Genomic DNA, 23,115 nt, shown 5'->3' with positions numbered 1-23,115 from the left:
TGTGGTCAGTAGGTCAGTTTCAGTGTTTGTTCAGTCAGGTTGTGGTCCATGGGTCAGTTTATTTGTGTTCGGTCAGATTGGGCTCAGTGGGACATTATCAGTGCTTTCGGTCAGGTTATGTCAGTGGGTCAGCTTCTGTGTGATCGGTCAGCTTGTGTTCAGTGGTTCCGATTCTGTTTGCTCGGACTGGTTGTGGTCATTGCTTAAGTTTATGTGTGTTCGGTAAGGATTTGGTCAGTGGGTCAATTTCTGAGTCTTCGGTCAGGTTGTGGTCAGTGGGTAAGTTTCTGTGTGTTCGTTCAGGTTGTGGTCAGTGTGCCAGTTTCTGTGTGATCGGTCAGTTGTGGTCAGTGGATCAGTTTCTTTGTGGTTGGTCAGGATCTGTTCAGTGGGTCCGTTTCTGTGTGCTAGATCAGGTTGTGGTCAGTGGGTTTCTTTCTGTGTGTTTGTTCAGGTTGTGGTCATTGTGTCAGTGTCTGTGTGTTTTGTCAGGTTGTGGTCAGTCGTCATTTTCTATGTGTTCACTCAGGTCTAGGTCACTGAGTCAATTTTTGTGTGTTCAGTCAGGTTAAGATCAGTGTGACAGTTTCTGCATGTTCGGTCAGGTTGTTGGCAGTGTGTCATTTTCTGTGTGTTTCATCAGGTTGTGGTCAGTGGGTGAGTTTGTGTGTGTTTGGTCAGGTTGTGGTCAGTGGGTCAGTTACTGTGTGCTCGGTCAGGTTTTGGTCAGTGTGTCAGATTCTATGAGTTCGTTCAGGAGGTGTTCAGTGGGTCAGTTTCTGTGTGTTCAGTCAGGTTGTGGTTAGTGGATCAATTTCTGTCGATTCCTCCCGTTTGTGGTCAGTGGGACAGATTCTGTGTGTTCAGTCATGTAATTGTCAGTGTTCCAGGTCATGTGTGTTCGGTCAGGATTTGTTCAGTTGATCACTTTCTGTGTGTTTGGCCAGGTTGTGGCCAATGGGTCAGTTTCAGTGTGCTCGGTGAGATAGTGGTCAGTGTGTGAGATTCAGTGTTTGTTCAGTCAGGTTGTGGTCAACGGGTCAGTGTCTGTGTGATTGGGCATTTTGAGTTATGTGGGTCAGTTTCTGTGTGTTTGGTCAGGATTTAGTCCGTGGGTCAATTTCTGGTTCTCAGTAAGTATGTGGACCGTGGGTCAGTTTATGTGTGCTCGGAAAGATGGTGATCAGTGGGTCAGTTTCTGTGTTTTCGGCCAGTAGGTGAACAGTGGGTCAGTTTCTGTCTGTTCAGTCATGATGTTGTCAGTGGATCAGTTTCTGTGGGTTCCGTCAGTGTGTGGTCAGTCGGACAGTTTCTGTATGCTCGTTCAAGTTATTGTCATTGGGTCAGTTTCTGTGTGTTCGGTCCATATTTGTTCAGCTGGCCACTTTCTGAGTGTTTGGCCAGGTTGTGGTCAATGGTTCAGTTTTGTTGTGTACAGTCAGGTTGTGTTCAGTGGGTCAGTTCCTGTGTGTGCATTCATGTTAATTTCAGTGGGTTAGTTTCTGTGTGTTCGTTCATGTTGTGGTCAATGGGGAAGTTTTTGTGTGTTCGGTCAGGTTGTCGCCAGTGGGTCAATTTTTGTTTGCTCGGTCAGGTTGTGGTCAGTTAGTCAGTTTCAGTGTGTTCAGTCAGTTTATGGTCAGTGGATACGTTTCTGTGGGTTCCATCAGTGTGTGGTCAGTGGGTCAGTTTCTGTTTGTTTGGTAAAGTTGTTTCTGTGGTTCAGTTTCTGTGTGTTCGGTCAGGATGTGTTCAGTTGGTCAGTTTCTCTGTTTTCGGCCAGGTTGGCGTCAATGGGTAACTTTCGTTGTGTTGGGTCAGGTTTTGGTAGGAAGGACCTTTTCTGTGAGCTCGGTCAGGTTGTGGTCAGTGGGTTATTTACAGTTTTTACTCATTCAGTTTGTGGTCAGTGGGTCAGTTTCAGTGTTTGTTCAGTCACGTTGTGTTCCATGGGTAAGTTTCTGTGTGTTCGGTCAGTTTGTGCTCAGTGTGACATTATCAGTGCATTCGGTCAGGTTGTGGTCAGTGGGTCGTTTCCTGCGTGATCGATCAGGTTGTGTTCAGTGGGTCAGCTTCTTTGTGTTCGGTCAGTTTGTGGTCTGTGGGTCCGGTTATGTTTGCTCGGTCCGGTTGTGGTCAGTGGGTCAGCTTCTGTGTGTTCGGTCAGGATTTGGTCAGTGGGTCTGTTTCTGTGTGTTTGGCCAAGATGTAGTCAGTGGGTCAGCTTATGTGTGTTCAGTCAGGATTTGTTCACTGCGTCAGTTTCTGTGTGTTCATTAAGGTAGTGGTCAGCGTGGCAGTTTCTGTGTGATCGGTCAGTTGTGGTCAGTGGGTCAGTTTCTATGTGTTAGGTCAGGATGTGTTCAATGGGTCAGTTTTGGCGTGCTAGATAAGATTGTCGTCAGTGGGTCCCTTTCTGTGTGTTTGTTCAGGTTGTGGTCATTGTGTCAGTTTATGTGTCTTTTGTCAGGATGTGGTCAGTGGGTCATTTTCTGTATGTTCAGTCAGGACTTGGTCACTGTGTCAGTTTTTGCGTGTTCAGTCAGGGTGAGGTCAGGTTGACAGTTTCTGTGTTTTCGGTCAGGTTGTGGGCAGTGTGTCAGTTTCTGTGTGTTCGGTCAGGTTGTGGTCAGTGGGTCCGTTTCTGTGTGTATCTTCAGAATGTTGTCAGTGGGTCAGTTTCTGTGTGTTCGGCCAGGATTTGTTCAGTGGGTCAGATTCTATGTGTTCTGCCAGGTTCTGGTCAGTGGGACAGTTTCTGTGTGCTCAGTCTGGCTGTGGTATGTGGGCCAGTTTCTCTGTGTTCCATCAGGTTGGGGTTAGTGGATCAGTTTCTGTGTGTTCGGTCAGTTTGTGGTCATTGGTCAGTTTGTGTGTTTCGGCCAGGTTGTGTTCATGAGTCAGTTTCTGTGTCTTCAGCCAGGTTGTTGTCAGTGGGTCAGTTTCTGTGTGTATTGACAGGTGCTGGTCTACGGGTCACTTTTTGCATGTTTGGTCAGGTTGACGTCAGTGGGTCAATTCCTGTGTGTTCATTCAAGTTGTGGTCAGTGTGTCAGTTTCTGTGTGTTCGGTCAGTTTGTGGTCAGTTGCTCAGTTTCTGTGTGGTCGATCAGGTTGTGGTCAGTGGGTCCGTTTCTGTGTGTTTGGTCAGGTTGTGGTCAGTGAGTCAGGATCTGTGTGTTCGGTAAGGTTGTGGTCAATGGGAGAGTTTGTGTGTGTTTGGTCAGGTTGTGGTTACTGGGTCAGTTACTGTGTGCTCGGCCAGATTTTTGTCAGTGGGTCATATTCTGTGAGTCCGTTCAGAATGTGTTAAGTGGGTCAGTTTCTGTGTGTTCAGTCAGGTTGTGGTCAGTGGAACAATTTCTGTCGATTCCTTCAGTTTGTGGTCAGTGGGTCAGTTTCTGTGTGTTCAGTCAAGTTTTTGTTAGTGTCCCAGTTTCTGTGTGTTCGGTCAGGATTTGCTCAGTGTGTCAGTTCCTATGTACTCGGTCAGGTTGTGTTCAATGGGTCAATTTCTGTCTGTTCGGAGAGGATCTGGTCAGTGGGTCAGTTTCTGTGTGTATCGTCAAAACGTTGTCAGTGGGTCAGTTTCTGTGTGTTCGGCCAGGATTTGTTCAGTGGGTCAGATTCTATGTGTTCTGTCAGTTTCTGGTCAGTGGGACAGTTTCTGTGTGCTCAGTCTGGCTGTGGTATGTGGGCCAGTTTCTCTGTGTTCCATCAGGTTGGGGTTAGTGGATCAGTTTCTGTGTGTTCGGTCAGTTTGTGGTCATTGGTCAGTTTGTGTGTTTCGGCCAGGTTGTGTTCATGAGTCAGTTTCTGTGTCTTCAGCCAGGTTTTTGTCAGTGGGTCAGTTTCTGTGTGTATTGACAGGTGCTGGTCTACGGGTCGCTTTTTGCATGTTTGGTCAGGTTGTCGTCAGTGGGTCAATTCCCGTGTGTTCATTCAAGTTGTGGTCAGTGTGTCAGTTTCTGTGTGTTCGGTCAGTTTGTGGTCAGTTGCTCAGTTTCTGTGTGGTCGATCAGGTTGTGGTCAGTGGGTCCGTTTCTGTGTGTTTGGTCAGGTTGTGGTCAGTGAGTCAGGATCTGTGTGTTCGGTAAGGTTGTGGTCAATGGGTGAGTTTGTGTGTGTTTGGTCAGGTTGTGGTTACTGGGTCAGTTACTGTTTGCTCGGTCAGATTTTTGTCAGTGCGTCATATTCTGTGAGTCCGTTCAGAATGTGTTAAGTGGGTCAGTTTCTGTGTGTTCAGTCAGGTTGTGGTCAGTGGAACAATTTCTGTCGATTCCTTCAGTTTGTGGTCAGTGGGTCAGTTTCTGTGTGTTCAGTCAAGTTTTTGTTAGTGTCCCAGTTTCTGTGTGTTCGGTCAGGATTTGCTCAGTGTGTCAGTTCCTATGTACTCGGTCAGGTTGTGTTCAATGGGTCAATTTCTGTCTGTTCGGAGAGGATCTGGTCAGTGGGTCAGTTTCTGTGTGTATCGTCAAAACGTTGTCAGTGGGTCAGTTTCTGTGTGTTCGGCCAGGATTTGTACAGTGGGTCAGATTCTATGTGTTCTGTCAGGTTCTGGTCAGTGGGACAGTTTCTGTGTGCTCAGTCTGCCTGTGGTATGTGGGCCAGTTTATCTGTGTTCCATCAGGTTGTGGTTAGTGGGTCAGTTTCTGTTTGTTCGGTCAGTTTGTGGTCATTGGTCAGTTTGTGGGTGTTCGGCCAGGTTGTGTTCATGAGTGAGTTTCTGTGTCTTCAGCCAGGTTGTTGTCAGTGGGTCAGTATCTGTGTGTTTTGACAGGTGCTGGTCTATGGGTCACTTTCTGCGTGTTTGGTCAGGTTGTCGCCAGTGGGTCAATTCCTGTGTGTTCATTCAAGTTGTGGTCAGTGTGTCAGTTTCTGTGTGCTCAGTCAGGAGTTGGTCATTGTATCAGTTTCTGTGTGTTCGGTCAGGTTGTGGTCAATGGGTCAGTTTCTGTTTGTTCACTCAGGTTGTGGTTATTTTGTCAGTTTCGGTGTGTTCAGTCAGGTTGTTGTCAGTGGGTTAGTTTCTCTGTGTTGGGACTAGCTGTGGTCAATGGGTCAGTTTCTGTATTGTGAGTCAGGATTTGATCAGTGTTTCAGTTTCTGTCTGATCGGTCAGGATGTGTTCCATGCGTAAGTTTCTGCGTGTGTGGTCAATCTGTTATCAGTGGGTCACTTACTGTGTGCTTGGACAGGTGGTGGTCACTGGGTCAGGTTCTGTCTGCTCGGAGAGGCGGTGATCAGTAAGTCAGTTTCTGTGTGTTCTGTCAGGTTGTGGTCATTTGGTCACTTTCTGTGTGTTCGGTCAGGGTCTGGTCAGTGCGTCAGTTTCTCTGTGCACCGTCAGGTTGTTGTCAGTGGTTCAGTTTTGGCGTACTCGGTGAGGTTTTGGTCACTTGGTCACTTTGAGTGTATTGGGTCAGATTGTGGTCAATGGGCCAGTGTTTGTCTGTTCGGACAAGTTGTTTTTAGTGTGTCAAGTTCCATGTGTTTGGTCCGAATATGGTCAGTTGGTCAGTTTCTGTGTGTTCAGTCAATTTGTGGTCAGCGGATCAGTTTCTGTGGGTTCCGTCATTGTGTGGCCAGTAGGTCAGTTTCTGTCTGTTCCATCAAGTTGTTGTCAGATGTTCAGTTTCTGTGTGTTCTGTCAGGATTTGTTCATTTGGTCAGTTGCTGTGTGTTTGGCCAGGTTGCGGTCAATGGGTCGGTTTTTGTGTTCGGTCAGGTTGTGCTAGGAAGGTCAGTTTTTGTGTGCTTGGTCATGTTATGGTCAGTGGTTCAGTTTCAGTGTTTTTTCGGTCAGGTTGTGGTCAATGTGTCAGTTTCTGTTTGTTCGGTCAGGTTGTCGTCAGTTTGTCACATTCTGTGTGTTTGGTCAGGTTGTGGTCAGTGGGTCTGTTTCTGTGTTCTCGGTCAGGTTGTGCCCAGTGGGTTTGTTTATGTGTGTTCGGTCAGGTTGTGGTCAGTGGATATATTTCTGTCAGTTTCGTCAGTGTGTGGTCCGTGGATCAGTTTCTGTGTGTTCAGTCAAGTTGTCAGGATTTTATCAGTTGGTCAGTTACTGTGTGTTTGTAAAGGTTGTGGTCAATGGGTCGGTTACTCTGTGTTCGCTCAGGTTGTGGTTTGAAGGTCAGTTTTTGTGCGCTCTATCATGTTTTGATCAGTGGGTCAGTTTCAGTGTTTGTTCGGTCAGGTTGTGGTCAATGGGTCAGTTTCTGTGTGTTCGGTCATGTTCTGGTCAGTGAGTCAGTTTCTCTGTGCACCGTCAGGTTGTATCAGTGGTTCAGTTTTGGTGTACTCGGTCAGGTTATGGTCATTTGGTCACTGTGAGTGTATTGGGTCAGATTGTGGTCAATGGGTCAATGTTTCTCTGTTCGGACAAATTGTGGTCAGTGTGTCAATTTCTGTGTGTTTGGTCCAAATATGGTCAGTTAGTCAGTTTCTGTGTGTTCAGTCAGTTTGTGGTCAGCGGATCAGTTTCTGCGGGTTCCGTCATTGTGTGGTCAGTGGGTTAGTTTCTGTCTGTTCCGTCAAGTTGTTGTCCAATGTTCATTTTCTGTGTGTTCTGTCAGGATTTGTTCATTTGGTCAGTTGCTGTGTGTTTGGCCAGGTTTCGGTGAATGGGTCGGTTTCTGTGTGTTCGGTCAGCTTGTGGTAGGTAGGTCAGTTTCTGTGTGCTTGGTCATGTTATGGTCAGTGGGTCAGTTTCAGTGTTTTTTCGGTCAGGTTGTGGTCAATGTGTCAGTTTCTGTTTGTTCGGTCAGGTTGTCATCAGTTTGTCAGATTCTGTGTGTTTGGTCAGGTTGTGGTCAGTGGGTCAGTTTCTGTGTGCTCGGTCAGTTTGTGCCCAGTGGGTTTGTTTATGGGTGTTCGGTCAGGTTGTGGTCAGTGGATAATTTTCTGTCAGTTCTGTCAGTGTGTGGTCCGTGGATCAATTTCTGTGTGTTCAGCCAAGTTGTCAGGATTTGTTCAGTTGGTCAGGTTGTGGTCAATGGGTCGGTTGCTTTGTGTTCACTCAGGTTGTGGTTGGAAGGTCAGTTTCTGTGTGCTTTCTCATGTTTTGGTCAGTGGGTCAGTTTCAGTGATTGTTCGGTCAGGTTGTGGTCAATGGGTCAGTTTCTGTCTGTTCGGTCAGGTTGTGGTCAGTGGATCATATCCTGTGTTTTCGGTCTGGATATGTCAGTGTGTGATACTCTGCATGTTCGGTCAGGTTGTGGTCAGTTGCTCAGTCTGGTTGAGTTCGGTCAGTATGTGGTCAGTGGGCCAGTTTCTGTTTGTTCGATCAGGTTGTGGTCAGTGGGTCAGTTTGTGTGTGATTGGTCAGCTTGTGGCCAGTTGCTCAGTTACTGCGTGCTCTCTCAGGTTGTGCTCAGTGGGTCAGTTTCACTGTGTTCGTTCAGTATTTGTTCAGTGTGTCAGTTTCTGTGTGCTCGTTCAGGTTGTGGTCATTGTGTCAGGTTCCGTGTTTTCTGTCAGGTTGTGGTCAGTGGGTCAGTTTCTGTGTGTTCAGCCAGGTTGTTGACAGTGGGTCAGGTACTTTGTGTTTGGTCATGTTGTGGTCAGTCGGTCAGTTTCTGTGTCTTCGCTCAGGTCATGGCCAGAAGGTCAGTTTCTGCATGTTTTGTCAGGTTGTGGTCAGTGGCTCAGTCTGGTTCAGTTCGGTCAGGTTGTGGTCAATGGGCCAGTTTCTATTTGTTCTGTCATGTGTTGTCAATGGGTCAGTTTCTGTGTGTTCAGTCAGGTTCTGCTCAGTGGGTCAGTTTCTGTGTGTTCAGTCAGATTGTGGTCAGTGGGTCAGTTTCTATGTGATTGGTCAGGATGTGGTCAGTTGCTCAATTTCTGTGTGCTCGTTCAATTTGTGGTCAGTGTGTCAGTTTCAGTGTCTTTGGTCAGGTTGTGGTCAGTGGGACAGTTTTTGTGTGTTCAGCCAGGTTGTGGTCAGTGGGTCAGTTTCTTTGTGTTTGGTAAGGCTGTGGTCAGAGTGACAGTTTCTGTGTTTTTGATCAGGTTCTGGTCCGTTGGTCAGTTTCTGTGTGTTCGGTCAGGTTGTGTTCAGTTGGCCAGTTTCTGCATGTCCGGCCAGGTTATCATCAGAAGGTCAGTTTCTGAGTTTTGGGCAGTCTGTGATCAGTGGTTCAGTTTGGTTGACTTTGGTCAGTATGTGGTCAGTGGATCAGTTTCTGTTTGTTTGGAAAGGTGGTGGTTAATGGGTCAGTTTCTGTGTGATCGTACAGGTTGCCGTCAGTGTGTCAGTTGCTGTGTGGTCTGTCAGGTTGTGGTCAGTGGGTCAGTTTCTGTGTGTTCGGTCAATTTGTGGTCAGTGGGTCAGTTTATGTGTGATCGGACATGTTGTGGTCAGTGGTTTTGTTTCTGTGTGTTTGGTCATGTTGTGGTTAGTGGGCCAGTTTCTGTGTGTTTTGTCAGGTTGTGGTCAGTGGGTCAGTTTCTGTGTGTTCAGTCAGGACTTGGTCACTGTGTCAGTTTATGTTTGATCAGCCAGGTTGTGGTCAGTGGGTCAGTTTCTGTGCTTTCGGTCTGGTTGTGGTCAGTGGGATCGTTTCTGTGTGTTCGGTCACTTTTTGGTCAGTATGTCAGTTTATGTGCGTTCAGTCACGTTGTGGTTAGTGTATCAGAATCAGTATGTTCGATCAGGTTGTGGACAGTGTGTCAGTTACTTTGTGTTCGGTCAGGTTGTGGTAAGTGAGCCAATTTATGTGTGTTACGTCTGGTTGTCTTCAGTGGTTCAGTTTCTTTGTGTTTGTTCAAGTTTTGGTCAGTGGGTCAGTTCTGTGTGCTCAGTAAGGTTGTTGTCATTTTGTCAGATTCTGTGAGTTCGGTCATGTTGTGTCCGGTGGGTCAGTTTCTGTGAGTTTGTTCAGGTTGAGCTCATTGTGCCAGTCTTTGTGTGCTCGGTCAGTTTGTGGTCAGTGTGTTTGTTTCTTTGTTTTCGGTCAGTTTGTGGTCAGTGGATCATTTTCTGTCAGTTCCATCAGTGTTTGATCAGTGGTACAGTTTCTCTGTGTTCGGTTAAGTTGTTGTCAGTGGGTCAGTTTCTGTTTCTTCAGTCATGATTTGTTCAGTTGGTCACTTTCTGTGTGTTTGTCCAGGTTGTGGTCAATGGGTCACTTTCGGTGTCTTAGGTCAGTTTGTGGTCAGTGTGAGAGTTTCAGTGTTTGTTCCATCAGGTTTTAGTCAATGGGTCAGTTTCTGTGTGTTCTTTCAGATTGTGATCATTTGGTCACTTTCTTTGTGATCGGTCAGCTTGTGGTCAGTGGGTCAGAAGCAAATAGATTTCAGGTGGATGCCTACCCGCACTTGATGCTGTGGGTTCCTGAACATGTCCTTTGTGATCCCGCCTAAAAAATGTCATCTTGTACGAAAAGATGCCTGGCGTGGAAGTGACCTGAATTTCAAAGAAGCATGGAGGAAAGACTGCATTGTTCTGCTTGCTGGCAGGACGCTTTTCGCAGTTTCCCTGGTGGTATAGTGGTTCGGATTCGGCGCTTTCACCACCGCGACCCGAATTCGATTACCCGGTCAGGAAAATAGTGCGTTTTCTGGCAGTTTAAAATGCCAGCAATCAAAGCCAAAACAATGCATCAACTTTTCAACTTTCCACACCGCTGCTGTTGCCTCAACAGTCAGCAGTGCATCATTCGGTATCGAGGTGCAACATTCACTTGCCTTGCATTCTGTAAAATGCCTGCTGTTTCAAAGTCAGCAGGAAATGACATTGGGAACAAGGCACTTGAATTGCCCACATTTATGTGTACCTCACAGTGTCAGAACAGTCACGGTTATTATCCGCCTTCCATGTATTATTTTGCCGAATTCATCTCCCTAACAAACTTAGCTGATCACAGCACGGCTATCAGTCAACTCATTGCCAGTGTCAAAAATGCCACATTAGCAACGTGTGCAAGACTCGAATGACAGAGTACCTGGGCCGTGATAACTTATCCTGATATTCATGAGGCCTTAACATTCGCTGCATAAGACAATTCTACCTCTGGTTACCATCCCTTCTGCCATTGGAAAGCTTTTGTCTTTATTTCCTCTATCAAAACCCACTGTAATATTGCAAGCCTCTATTAAATTTCCTCTTAGCCTCCAGGGGAAAGCAATCCCAGCTTCTCCACACAATCAACATAACTGAAGTCGCTTGTCCATCGGGCCACACTCTAAGCCGTCAAACGGGTTCTGTATGTCGGGGAGTCAAGGGTTATGGGGAGCGGGCGGAAAAGTTGCGTTGTGTCGAAGATCTCATCAGCCACGAAATTATTAAATGACGGGGCTCGAGGGGCCGAATGGCCCAATCCTGCTCCTATTTATTCTTTTGGGGAAGGTTAGTTTCTGAATTATGTAATTTTTGAGCAGCTAAACAACGTTGGAAGGAAACTCCCACGGCACCTAGAAAAGTGCAAAATCTTAGCTCTGCCGTGAGCTCATGCACCTGAGAGGTTAACCCTGTAATTCTCTGTCCACAGATCTTCCAGGACCTTCGAAGTGTTTCCAGCATTTGTCAACAATTCCAGATGCAGTATCTGCTGCATTTAGCTTTTTATGTTAACGCAGTGTCCCCGCTTGTGTTAACAAAAGCCAAAAATAAATTGTAGCTACCAGAAAATATAATTTGTTAACTCGGCGTGCATTGGTGGTTCAGGGGTAGAATTCTCGCCTGCCACGCGGGTGACCCGGGTTCGATTCCCGGCCAATGCAGGTTAACATTTTAAACAATTCATTTCATAGCAAACACATCACTTGAGCATGAATAATATATTAGCTGTATCTGTGCAACTGGATCAAGGGTATGAATGTTCTGCTCCTGTTCCTGTGCAACAGCTTTCAGAGGCTAAATGGCATCCTGTTTCTGTGTCACAGGCTCGATTCTTACTCTGACAGACATTACATTGCTCACTTCCTCGTCAGTACAGTTGTGAGTATCCCCACCTGTCACGCGGGAGACCGGGGTGAAATTCCCCGACGGGAAGGAATTTTAACATCCCCAATTTTAAACGTTTTGGCAGCACCTTAAAGCGCTCCTTGGAAAAGATCAACAGCGAAAGATTGAACCTAAAACAATTTTAAACGGTGAGAAACTGCATAAAAACCTCCTGCATCAATTCCTCGTTAGCATAGTGTTCTCCTTCTGTTTGTCTTTTGTGCGGGGCACTGCGGAACGAGAGAGGACAGGGAAATGCAGATAACAGCGGGAGAAAGCACGTCTGAACTTTCAAGTGGACAGCACTGGCACGATTGGCCGAATGGCCTCACACTGTACTGCACGCCTCCATGAATCATATGGATATCTGAGACATACTCACACAAAGTGAGCACACATCTGTGTTCGTGCATATGTTTGAGTCTTTGTCTCAAGCAGTGCATTACTGTTTCCTCTGTATTGTCCTTGATATTTTGGTGCTGATTATTCAATATCCCGACGGCTTTTCTCTGACTGTGTATCTCTGAGAAAAGCACAGAAGCAAATAGATTTCAGGTGGACGTCTACACGCACTTGATGCTGTGGTTTCCTGAACATGTCCTTTGTGAACTCGCCTAAAAAATGTCATCTTGTCCGAAAAGTTTGCCTGGCGTGAAAGTGACCTGAATTTCAAAGCAGCAAGGAGGAAAGACTGCCTTGTTCTGCTTGCTGGCAGGCCGCTTCTCACAGCTTCCCTGGTGGTCTAGTGGATAGGATTCGGCGCTTTCACCGCCGCGGCCCGGGTTCGATTCCCGGTCAGGGAACCAGTGCGTTTTCTGGCTGTTTGAAATGCCAGCCATCAAAGCACCCGCGCGAAACAATGCTTGCACCTCATCAACCTTTCAATTTTCCACACCGCTGCTGTTGCCTCAACAGTCAGCAGCGCATCATTCGGTACCGAGGTGCAGCATTCGCTTCCTTGCCTCGCAGTGTCAGAACAGTCACGGTTATTATCCGTCTTCCATGTATTATTTTGCCGACTGCATCTCCCTAACAAACTTAGCTGATCAGAGCACGGCTATCAGTCAACTCATTGCCAGTGTGAAAAATGCCACATTAGCAACGTGTGCAAGACTCGAATGACAGAGTAACTGGGCCGTGATAACTTATCCTGATATTCATGAGGCCTTAACATTCGCTGCATAAGACAATTCTACCTTTGGTTACCATCCCTCCTGCCATTGGAAAGCGTTTGTCTTTATTTCCTCTATCAAAACCCATTGTAATTTTGCAAGCCTCTATTAAATTTCCTCTTAGCCTCCAGAGGAAAGCAATCCCAGCTTCTCCACACTATCCCTCGGGCCACACTGTAAGACGTCAAACGGGTTCTGTATGTCTGATAGACATATATTTCAGCTACAGGGGAGTCAAAGGTTATGGGGAACGGGCGGCAAAGTTGCGTTGTGTCGAAGATCTCATCAGCCACGAACTTTTTAAATGGCGGGCTCGAGGGGCCGAATGGCCCAATCCTGCTCCTATTTTTTCTTTTGGGGAAGGTTAGTTTCTTAATTATGTAATTTTTGAGCAGCTAAACAACGTTGGAAGGAAACTCCCACGGGACGTAGAAAAGTGCAAAATCTTAGCTCTACCGAGAGCTCATGCACTGAGAGGTTAACCCTGTGTTTCTCTGTCCACAGATCTTCCAGGACCATCGTAGTGTTTCCAGCATTTAATCAACAATTCCAGATGCAGTATCTGCTGCATATTGCTTTTTATGTTAACGCAGTGTCCCCGCTTGTATTAACAAAAGTCAAAAATAAATTGTAGCTACCAGAAAATAGAATTGATTAAGTCGGCGTGCATTGGTGGTTCAGGAGTAGATTTCTCGCCTGCCACGCGGGAGACCCGGGTTCGATTCCTGGCCAATGCAGGCTAAATTTTTTAACAATTCATTTCATAGCAAACACATCACATGAGCATAAATAATTTATTAGCTGTACCTGTGCAAGTGGATCAAGGGTATGAATGTTCTGCTCCTGTTGCTGTGCAACAGCTTTGAGGGGCTGAATGGCATCCTGTTCCTGTGTAACAGGCTCGATTCTTACTCTGACAGACATTGCATTGCTCACTTCCTCGTTAGTCTCGTTGTGAGTATCCCCGCCTGTCACGCGGGAGACCGGGGTGAAATTCCCCGACGGGAAGGAATTTTAACATCCCCAATTTTAAACGTTTTGGCAGCACCTTAAAGCGCTCCTTGGAAAAGATCAACAGCGAAAGATTGAACCTAAAACAATTTTAAACGGTGAGGAACTGCATAAAAACCTCCTGCATCAATTCCTCGTTAGCATAGTGTTCTCCTTCTGTTTGTCTTTTGTGCGGGGCACTGCGGAACGAGAGAGGACAGGGAAATGCAGATAACAGCGGGAGAAAGCACGTCTGAACTTTCAAGTGGACAGCACTGGCACGATTGGCCGAATGGCCTCACACTGTACTGCACGCCTCCATGAATCATATGGATATCTGAGACATACTCACACAAAGTGAGCACACATCTGTGTTCGTGCATATGTTTGAGTCTTTGTCTCAAGCAGTGCATTACTGTTTCCTCTGTATTGTCCTTGATATTTTGGTGCTGATTATTCAATATCCCGACGGCTTTTCTCTGACTGTGTATCTCTGAGAAAAGCACAGAAGCAAATAGATTTCAGGTGGACGCCTACACGCACTTGATGCTGTGGTTTCCTGAACATGTCCTTTGTGAACTCGCCTAAAAAATGTCATCTTGTCCGAAAAGTTTGCCTGGCGTGAAAGTGACCTGAATTTCAAAGCAGCAAGGAGGAAAGACTGCCTTGTTCTGCTTGTTGGCAGGCCGCTTCTCACAGCTTCCCTGGTGGTCTAGTGGATAGGATTCGGCGCTTTCACCGCCGCGGCCCGGTTCGATTCCCGGTCAGAGAACCAGTGCGTTTTCTGGCTGTTTGAAATGCCAGCAATCAAAGCACCCGCGCGAAACAATGCTTGCACCTCATCAACCTTTCAATTTTCCACACCGCTGCTGTTGCCTCAACAGTCAGCAGCGCATCATTCGGTACCGAGGTGCAGCATTCGCTTCCTTGCCTCGCAGTGTCAGAACAGTCACGGTTATTATCCGTCTTCCATGTATTATTTTGCCGACTGCATCTCCCTAACAAACTTAGCTGATCAGAGCACGGCTATCAGTCAACTCATTGCCAGTGTGAAAAATGCCACATTAGCAACGTGTGCGAGACTCGAATGACAGAGTAACTGGGCCGTGATAACTTATCCTGATATTCATGAGGCCTTCACATTCGCTGCATAAGACAATTCTACCTCTGGTTACCATCCCTCCTGCCATTGGAAAGCGTTTGTCTTTATTTCCTCTATCAAAACCCATTGTAATTTTGCAAGCCTCTATTAAATTTCCTCTTAGCCTCCAGAGGAAAGCAATCCCAGCTTCTCCACACTATCCCTCGGGCCACACTGTAAGACGTCAAACGGGTTCTGTATGTCTGATAGACATATATTTCAGCTACAGGGGAGTCAAAGGTTATGGGGAACGGGCGGCAAAGTTGCGTTGTGTCGAAGATCTCATCAGCCACGAACTTTTTAAATGGCGGGCTCGAGGGACCGAATGGCCCAATCCTGCTCCTATTTTTTCTTTTGGGGAAGGTTAGTTTCTTAATTATGTAATTTTTGAGCAGCTAAACAACGTTGGAAGGAAACTCCCACGGGACGTAGAAAAGTGCAAAATCTTAGCTCTACCGAGAGCTCATGCACCTGAGAGGTTAACCCTGTGTTTCTCTGTCCACAGATCTTCCAGGACCATCGTAGTGTTTCCAGCATTTAATCAACAATTCCAGATGCAGTATCTGCTGCATATTGCTTTTTATGTTAACGCAGTGTCCCCGCTTGTATTAACAAAAGTCAAAAATAAATTGTAGCTACCAGAAAATAGAATTGATTAAGTCGCCGTGCATTGGTGGTTCAGGGGTAGATTTCTCGCCTGCCACGCGGGAGACCCGGGTTCGATTCCTGGCCAATGCAGGCTAATTTTTTTAACAATTCCTTTCATAGCAAACACATCACATGAGCATAAATAATTTATTAGCTGTACCTGTGCAAGTGGATCAAGGGTATGAATGTTCTGCTCCTGTTGCTGTGCAACAGCTTTGAGGGGCTGAATGGCATCCTGTTCCTGTGTAACAGGCTCGATTCTTACTCTGACAGACATTGCATTGCTCACTTCCTCGTTAGTCTCGTTGTGAGTATCCCCGCCTGTCACGCGGGAGACCGGGGTGAAATTCCCCGACGGGAAGGAATTTTAACATCCCCAATTTTAAACGTTTTGGCAGCACCTTAAAGCGCTCCTTGGAAAAGATCAACAGCGAAAGATTGAACCTAAAACAATTTTAAACGGTGAGGAACTGCATAAAAACCTCCTGCATCAATTCCTCGTTAGCATAGTGTTCTCCTTCTGTTTGTCTTTTGTGCGGGGCACTGCGGAACGAGAGAGGACAGGGAAATGCAGATAACAGCGGGAGAAAGCACGTCTGAACTTTCAAGTGGACAGCACTGGCACGATTGGCCGAATGGCCTCACACTGTACTGCACGCCTCCATGAATCATATGGATATCTGAGACATACTCACACAAAGTGAGCACACATCTGTGTTCGTGCATATGTTTGAGTCTTTGTCTCAAGCAGTGCATTACTGTTTCCTCTGTATTGTCCTTGATATTTTGGTGCTGATTATTCAATATCCCGACGGCTTTTCTCTGACTGTGTATCTCTGAGAAAAGCACAGAAGCAAATAGATTTCAGGTGGACGCCTACACGCACTTGATGCTGTGGTTTCCTGAACATGTCCTTTGTGATCTCGCCTAAAAAATGTCATCTTGTCCGAAAAGTTTGCCTGGCGTGAAAGTGACCTGAATTTCAAAGCAGCAAGGAGGAAAGACTGCCTTGTTCTGCTTGCTGGCCGGCTGCTTCTCACAGCTTACCTGGTGGTCTAGTGGATAGGATTCGGCGCTTTCACCGCCGCGGCCCGGGTTCGATTCCCGGTCAGGGAACCAGTGCGTTTTCTGGCTGTTTGAAATGCCAGCAATCAAAGCACCCGCGCGAAACAATGCTTGCACCTCATCAACCTTTCAATTTTCCACACCGCTGCTGTTGCCTCAACAGTCAGCAGCGCAGCATTCGCTTCCTTGCCTCGCAGTGTCAGAACAGTCACGGTTATTATCCGTCTTCCATGTATTATTTTGCCGACTGCATCTCCCTAACAAACTTAGCTGATCAGAGCACGGCTATCAGTCAACTCATTGCCAGTGTGAAAAATGCCACATTAGCAACGTGTGCAAGACTCGAATGACAGAGTTATGGGCCGTGATAACTTATCCTGATATTCATGAGGCCTTAACATTCGCTGCATAAGACAATTCTACCTCTGGTTACCATCCCTCCTGCCATTGGAAAGCGTTTGTCTTTATTTCCTCTATCAAAACCCATTGTAATTTTGCAAGCCTCTATTAAATTTCCTCTTAGCCTCCAGAGGAAAGCAATCCCAGCTTCTCCACACTATCCCTCGGGCCACACTGTAAGACGTCAAACGGGTTCTGTATGTCTGATAGACATATATTTCAGCTACAGGGGAGTCAAAGGTTATGGGGAACGGGCGGCAAAGTTGCGTTGTGTCGAAGATCTCATCAGCCACGAACTTTTTAAATGGCGGGCTCGAGGGGCCGAATGGCCCAATCCTGCTCCTATTTTTTCTTTTGGGGAAGGTTAGTTTCTTAATTATGTAATTTTTGAGCAGCTAAACAACGTTGGAAGGAAACTCCCACGGGACGTAGAAAAGTGCAAAATCTTAGCTCTACCGAGAGCTCATGCACCTGAGAGGTTAACCCTGTGTTTCTCTGTCCACAGATCTTCCAGGACCATCGAAGTGTTTCCAGCATTTAATCAACAATTCCAGATGCAGTATCTGCTGCATATTGCTTTTTATGTTAACGCAGTGTCCCAGCTTGTATTAACAAAAGTCAAAAATAAATTGTAGCTACCAGAAAATAGAATTGATTAAGTCGGCGTGCATTGGTGGTTCAGGGGTAGAATTCTCGCCTGCCACGCGGGAGACCCGGGTTCGATTCCCGGCCAATGCAGGCTAATTTTTTTAACAATTCATTTCATAGCAAACACATCACATGAGCATAAATAATTTATTAGCTGTACCTGTGCAAGTGGATCAAGGGTATGAATGTTCTGCTCCTGTTGCTGTGCAACAGCTTTGAGGGGCTGAATGGCATCCTGTTCCTGTGTAACAGGCTCGATTCTTACTCTGACAGACATTGCATTGCTCACTTCCTCGTTAGTCTCGTTGTGAGTATCCCCGCCTGTCACGCGGGAGACCGGGGTGAAATTCCCCGACGGGAAGGAATTTTAACATCCCCAATTTTAAACGTTTTGGCAGCACCTTAAAGCGCTCCTTGGAAAAGATCAACAGCGAAAGATTGAATCTAAAACAATTTTAAACGGTGAGGAACTGCATAAAAACTCCTGCATCAATTCCTCGTTAGCATAGTGTTCTCCTTCTGTTTGTCTTTTGTGCGGGGCACTGCGGAGAACGAGAGAGGACAGGGAAATGCAGATAACAGCGGGAGAAAGCACGTCCTGATCTTTCAAGTGGACAGCACTGGCACGATTGGCCGAATGGCCTCACACTGTACTGCACGCCTCCATGAATCATATGGATATCTGAGACATACTCACACAAAGTGAGCATACATCTGTGTTCGTGCATATGTTTGAGTCTTTGTCTCAAGCAGTGCATTACTGTTTCCTCTGTATTGTCCTTGATATTTTGGTGCTGATTATTCAATATCCCGACGGCTTTTCTCTGACTGTGTATCTCTGAGAAAAGCACAGAAGCAAATAGATTTCAGGTGGACGCCTACACGCACTTGATGCTGTGGTTTCCTGAACATGTCCTTTGTGATCTCGCCTAAAAAATGTCATCTTGTCCGAAAAGTTTGCCTGGCGTGAAAGTGACCTGAATTTCAAAGCAGCAAGGAGGAAAGACTGCCTTGTTCTGCTTGCTGGCAGGCCGCTTCTCACAGCTTCCCTGGTGGTCTAGTGGATAGGATTCGGCGCTTTCACCGCCGCGGCCCGGGTTCGATTCCCGGTCAGGGAACCAGTGCGTTTTCTGGCTGTTTGAAATGCCAGCAATCAAAGCACCCGCGCGAAACAATGCTTGCACCTCATCAACCTTTCAATTTTCCACACCGCTGCTGTTGCCTCAACAGTCAGCAGCGCATCATTCGGTACCGAGGTGCAGCATTCGCTTCCTTGCCTCGCAGTGTCAGAACAGTCACGGTTATTATCCGTCTTCCATGTATTATTTTGCCGACTGCATCTCCCTAACAAACTTAGCTGATCAGAGCACGGCTATCAGTCAACTCATTGCCAGTGTGAAAAATGCCACATTAGCAACGTGTGCAAGACTCGAATGACAGAGTAACTGGGCCGTGATAACTTATCCTGATATTCATGAGGCCTTAAGATTCGCTGCATAAGACAATTCTACCTCTGGTTACCATCCCTCCTGCCATTGGAAAGCGTTTGTCTTTATTTCCTCTATCAAAACCCATTGTAATTTTGCAAGCCTCTAATAAATTTCCTCTTAGCCTCCAGAGGAAAGCAATCCCAGCTTCTCCACACTATCCCTCGGGCCACACTGTAAGACGTCAAACGGGTTCTGTATGTCTGATAGACATATATTTCAGCTACAGGGGTGTCAAAGGTTATGGGGAACGGGCGGCAAAGTTGCGTTGTGTCGAAGATCTCATCAGCCACGAACTTTTTAAATGGCGGGCTCGAGGGGCCGAATGGCCCAATCCTGCTCCTATTTTTTCTTTTGGGGAAGGTTAGTTTCTTAATTATGTAATTTTTGAGCAGCTAAACAACGTTGGAAGGAAACTCCCACGGGACGTAGAAAAGTGCAAAATCTTAGCTCTACCGAGAGCTCATGCACCTGAGAGGTTAACCCTGTGTTTCTCTGTCCACAGATCTTCCAGGACCATCGAAGTGTTTCCAGCATTTAATCAACAATTCCAGATGCAGTATCTGCTGCATATTGCTTTTTATGTTAAAGCAGTGTCCCCGCTTGTATTAACAAAAGTCAAAAATAAATTGTAGCTACCAGAAAATAGAATTGATTAAGTCGGCGTGCATTGGTGGTTCAGGGGTAGAATTCTCGCCTGCCACGCGGGAGACCCGGGTTCGATTCCCGGCCAATGCAGGCTAATTTTTTTAACAATTCATTTCATAGCAAACACATCACATGAGCATAAATAATTTATTAGCTGTACCTGTGCAAGTGGATCAAGGGTATGAATGTTCTGCTCCTGTTGCTGTGCAACAGCTTTGAGGGGCTGAATGGCATCCTGTTCCTGTGTAACAGGCTCGATTCTTACTCTGACAGACATTGCATTGCTCACTTCCTCGTTAGTCTCGTTGTGAGTATCCCCGCCTGTCACGCGGGAGACCGGGGTGAAATTCCCCGACGGGAAGGAATTTTAACATCCCCAATTTTAAACGTTTTGGCAGCACCTTAAAGCGCTCCTTGGAAAAGATCAACAGCGAAAGATTGAACCTAAAACAATTTTAAACGGTGAGGAACTGCATAAAAACCTCCTGCATCAATTCCTCGTTAGCATAGTGTTCTCCTTCTGTTTGTCTTTTGTGCGGGGCACTGCGGAACGAGAGAGGACAGGGAAATGCAGATAACAGCGGGAGAAAGCACGTCTGATCTTTCAAGTGGACAGCACTGGCACGATTGGCCGAATGGCCTCACACTGTACTGCACGCCTCCATGAATCATATGGATATCTGAGACATACTCACACAAAGTGAGCACACATCTGTGTTCGTGCATATGTTTGAGTCTTTGTCTCAAGCAGTGCATTACTGTTTCCTCTGTATTGTCCTTGATATTTTGGTGCTGATTATTCAATATCCCGACGGCTTTTCTCTGACTGTGTATCTCTGAGAAAAGCACAGAAGCAAATAGATTTCAGGTGGACGCCTACACGCACTTGATGCTGTGGTTTCCTGAACATGTCCTTTGTGATCTCGCCTAAAAAATGTCATCTTGTCCGAAAAGTTTGCCTGGCGTGAAAGTGACCTGAATTTCAAAGCAGCAAGGAGGAAAGACTGCCTTGTTCTGCTTGCTGGCAGGCCGCTTCTCACAGCTTCCCTGGTGGTCTAGTGGATAGGATTCGGCGCTTTCACCGCCGCGGCCCGGGTTCGATTCCCGGTCAGGGAACCAGTGCGTTTTCTGGCTGTTTGAAATGCCAGCAACCAAAGCACCCGCGCGAAACAATGCTTGCACCTCATCAACCTTTCAATTTTCCACACCGCTGCTGTTGCCTCAACAGTCAGCAGCGCAGCATTCGCTTCCTTGCCTCGCAGTGTCAGAACAGTCACGGTTATTATCCGTCTTCCATGTATTATTTTGCCGACTGCATCTCCCTAACAAACTTAGCTGATCAGAGCACGGCTATCAGTCAACTCATTGCCAGTGTGAAAAATGCCACATTAGCAACGTGTGCAAGACTCGAATGACAGAGTAACTGGGCCGTGATAACTTATCCTGATATTCATGAGGCCTTAACATTCGCTGCATAAGACAATTCTACCTTTGGTTACCATCCCTCCTGCCATTGGAAAGCGTTTGTCTTTATTTCCTCTATCAAAACCCATTGTAATTTTGCAAGCCTCTATTAAATTTCCTCTTAGCCTCCAGAGGAAAGCAATCCCAGCTTCTCCACACTATCCCTCGGGCCACACTGTAAGACGTCAAACGGGTTCTGTATGTCTGATAGACATATATTTCAGCTACAGGGGAGTCAAGGTTATGGGGAACGGGCGGCAAAGTTGCGTTGTGTCGAAGATCTCATCAGCCACGAACTTTTTAAATGGCGGGCTCGAGGGGCCGAATGGCCCAATCCTGCTCCTATTTTTTCTTTTGGGGAAGGTTAGTTTCTTAATTATGTAATTTTTGAGCAGCTAAACAACGTTGGAAGGAAACTCCCACGGGACGTAGAAAAGTGCAAAATCTTAGCTCTACCGAGAGCTCATGCACCTGAGAGGTTAACCCTGTGTTTCTCTGTCCACAGATCTTCCAGGACCATCGTAGTGTTTCCAGCATTTAATCAACAATTCCAGATGCAGTATCTGCTGCATATTGCTTTTTATGTTAACGCAGTGTCCCCGCTTGTATTAACAAAAGTCAAAAATAAATTGTAGCTACCAGAAAATAGAATTGATTAAGTCGGCGTGCATTGGTGGTTCAGGGGTAGATTTCTCGCCTGCCACGCGGGAGACCCGGGTTCGATTCCTGGCCAATGCAGGCTAAATTTTTTAACAATTCATTTCATAGCAAACACATCACATGAGCATAAATAATTTATTAGCTGTACCTGTGCAAGTGGATCAAGGGTATGAATGTTCTGCTCCTGTTGCTGTGCAACAGCTTTGAGGGGCTGAATGGCATCCTGTTCCTGTGTAACAGGCTCGATTCTTACTCTGACAGACATTGCATTGCTCACTTCCTCGTTAGTCTCGTTGTGAGTATCCCCGCCTGTCACGCGGGAGACCGGGGTGAAATTCCCCGACGGGAAGGAATTTTAACATCCCCAATTTTAAACGTTTTGGCAGCACCTTAAAGCGCTCCTTCGAAAAGATCAACAGCGAAAGATTGAACCTAAAACAGTTTTAAACGGTGAGGAACTGCATAAAAACCTCCTGCATCAATTCCTCGTTAGCATAGTGTTCTCCTTCTGTTTGTCTTTTGTGCGGGGCACTGCGGAACGAGAGAGGACAGGGAAATGCAGATAACAGCGGGAGAAAGCACGTCTGAACTTTCAAGTGGACAGCACTGGCACGATTGGCCGAATGGCCTCACACTGTACTGCACGCCTCCATGAATCATATGGATATCTGAGACATACTCACACAAAGTGAGCACACATCTGTGTTCGTGCATATGTTTGAGTCTTTGTCTCAAGCAGTGCATTACTGTTTCCTCTGTATTGTCCTTGATATTTTGGTGCTGATTATTCAATATCCCGACGGCTTTTCTCTGACTGTGTATCTCTGAGAAAAGCACAGAAGCAAATAGATTTCAGGTGGACGCCTACACGCACTTCATGCTGTGGTTTCCTGAACATGTCCTTTGTGAACTCGCCTAAAAAATGTCATCTTGTCCGAAAAGTTTGCCTGGCGTGAAAGTGACCTGAATTTCAAAGCAGCAAGGAGGAAAGACTGCCTTGTTCTGCTTGTTGGCAGGCCGCTTCTCACAGCTTCCCTGGTGGTCTAGTGGATAGGATTCGGCGCTTTCACCGCCGCGGCCCGGTTCGATTCCCGGTCAGGGAACCAGTGCGTTTTCTGGCTGTTTGAAATGCCAGCAATCAAAGCACCCGCGCGAAACAATGCTTGCACCTCATCAACCTTTCAATTTTCCACACCGCTGCTGTTGCCTCAACAGTCAGCAGCGCATCATTCGGTACCGAGGTGCAGCATTCGCTTCCTTGCCTCGCAGTGTCAGAACAGTCACGGTTATTATCCGTCTTCCATGTATTATTTTGCCGACTGCATCTCCCTAACAAACTTAGCTGATCAGAGCACGGCTATCAGTCAACTCATTGCCAGTGCGAAAAATGCCACATTAGCAACGTGTGCGAGACTCGAATGACAGAGTAACTGGGCCGTGATAACTTATCCTGATATTCATGAGGCCTTCACATTCGCTGCATAAGACAATTCTACCTCTGGTTACCATCCCTCCTGCCATTGGAAAGCGTTTGTCTTTATTTCCTCTATCAAAACCCATTGTAATTTTGCAAGCCTCTATTAAATTTCCTCTTAGCCTCCAGAGGAAAGCAATCCCAGCTTCTCCACACTATCCCTCGGGCCACACTGTAAGACGTCAAACGGGTTCTGTATGTCTGATAGACATATATTTCAGCTACAGGGGAGTCAAAGGTTATGGGGAACGGGCGGCAAAGTTGCGTTGTGTCGAAGATCTCATCAGCCACGAACTTTTTAAATGGCGGGCTCGAGGGACCGAATGGCCCAATCCTGCTCCTATTTTTTCTTTTGGGGAAGGTTAGTTTCTTAA

The 23,115-nt window shown here is 46.5% G+C and overlaps 5 non-coding genes across 5 annotated transcripts; all 5 read left to right on the top strand.

Moving 5' to 3' along the window:
* Positions 1–11,676: 11,676 nt before the first annotated feature.
* Positions 11,677–11,748, top strand: trnae-uuc (transfer RNA glutamic acid (anticodon UUC)). The gene has a single exon. It is a non-coding gene; the product is annotated as a tRNA-Glu (tRNA).
* Positions 11,749–17,027: 5,279 nt separating this feature from the next.
* On the top strand, positions 17,028–17,098 carry trnag-gcc (transfer RNA glycine (anticodon GCC)). Its single transcript has one exon. It is a non-coding gene; the product is annotated as a tRNA-Gly (tRNA).
* A 956-nt stretch (positions 17,099–18,054) lies between these two features.
* On the top strand, positions 18,055–18,126 carry trnae-uuc (transfer RNA glutamic acid (anticodon UUC)). The gene has a single exon. It is a non-coding gene; the product is annotated as a tRNA-Glu (tRNA).
* Positions 18,127–19,162: 1,036 nt separating this feature from the next.
* trnag-gcc (transfer RNA glycine (anticodon GCC)) lies at positions 19,163–19,233 on the top strand. The gene has a single exon. It is a non-coding gene; the product is annotated as a tRNA-Gly (tRNA).
* Positions 19,234–20,187: 954 nt separating this feature from the next.
* On the top strand, positions 20,188–20,259 carry trnae-uuc (transfer RNA glutamic acid (anticodon UUC)). Its single transcript has one exon. It is a non-coding gene; the product is annotated as a tRNA-Glu (tRNA).
* Positions 20,260–23,115: the final 2,856 nt, after the last annotated feature.

The sequence above is a fragment of the Somniosus microcephalus genome, unplaced genomic scaffold (genome assembly GCF_052327205.1).
Source record: "Somniosus microcephalus isolate GS21.2 unplaced genomic scaffold, FLI_Smic_1.0 unresolved_chr8, whole genome shotgun sequence".
Classification (NCBI taxonomy): Eukaryota; Metazoa; Chordata; class Chondrichthyes; order Squaliformes; family Somniosidae; genus Somniosus; species Somniosus microcephalus.
The sequence above is the reverse complement of the archived record's forward strand: the minus strand, read 5'-3'. Positions and strand labels throughout refer to the sequence as shown.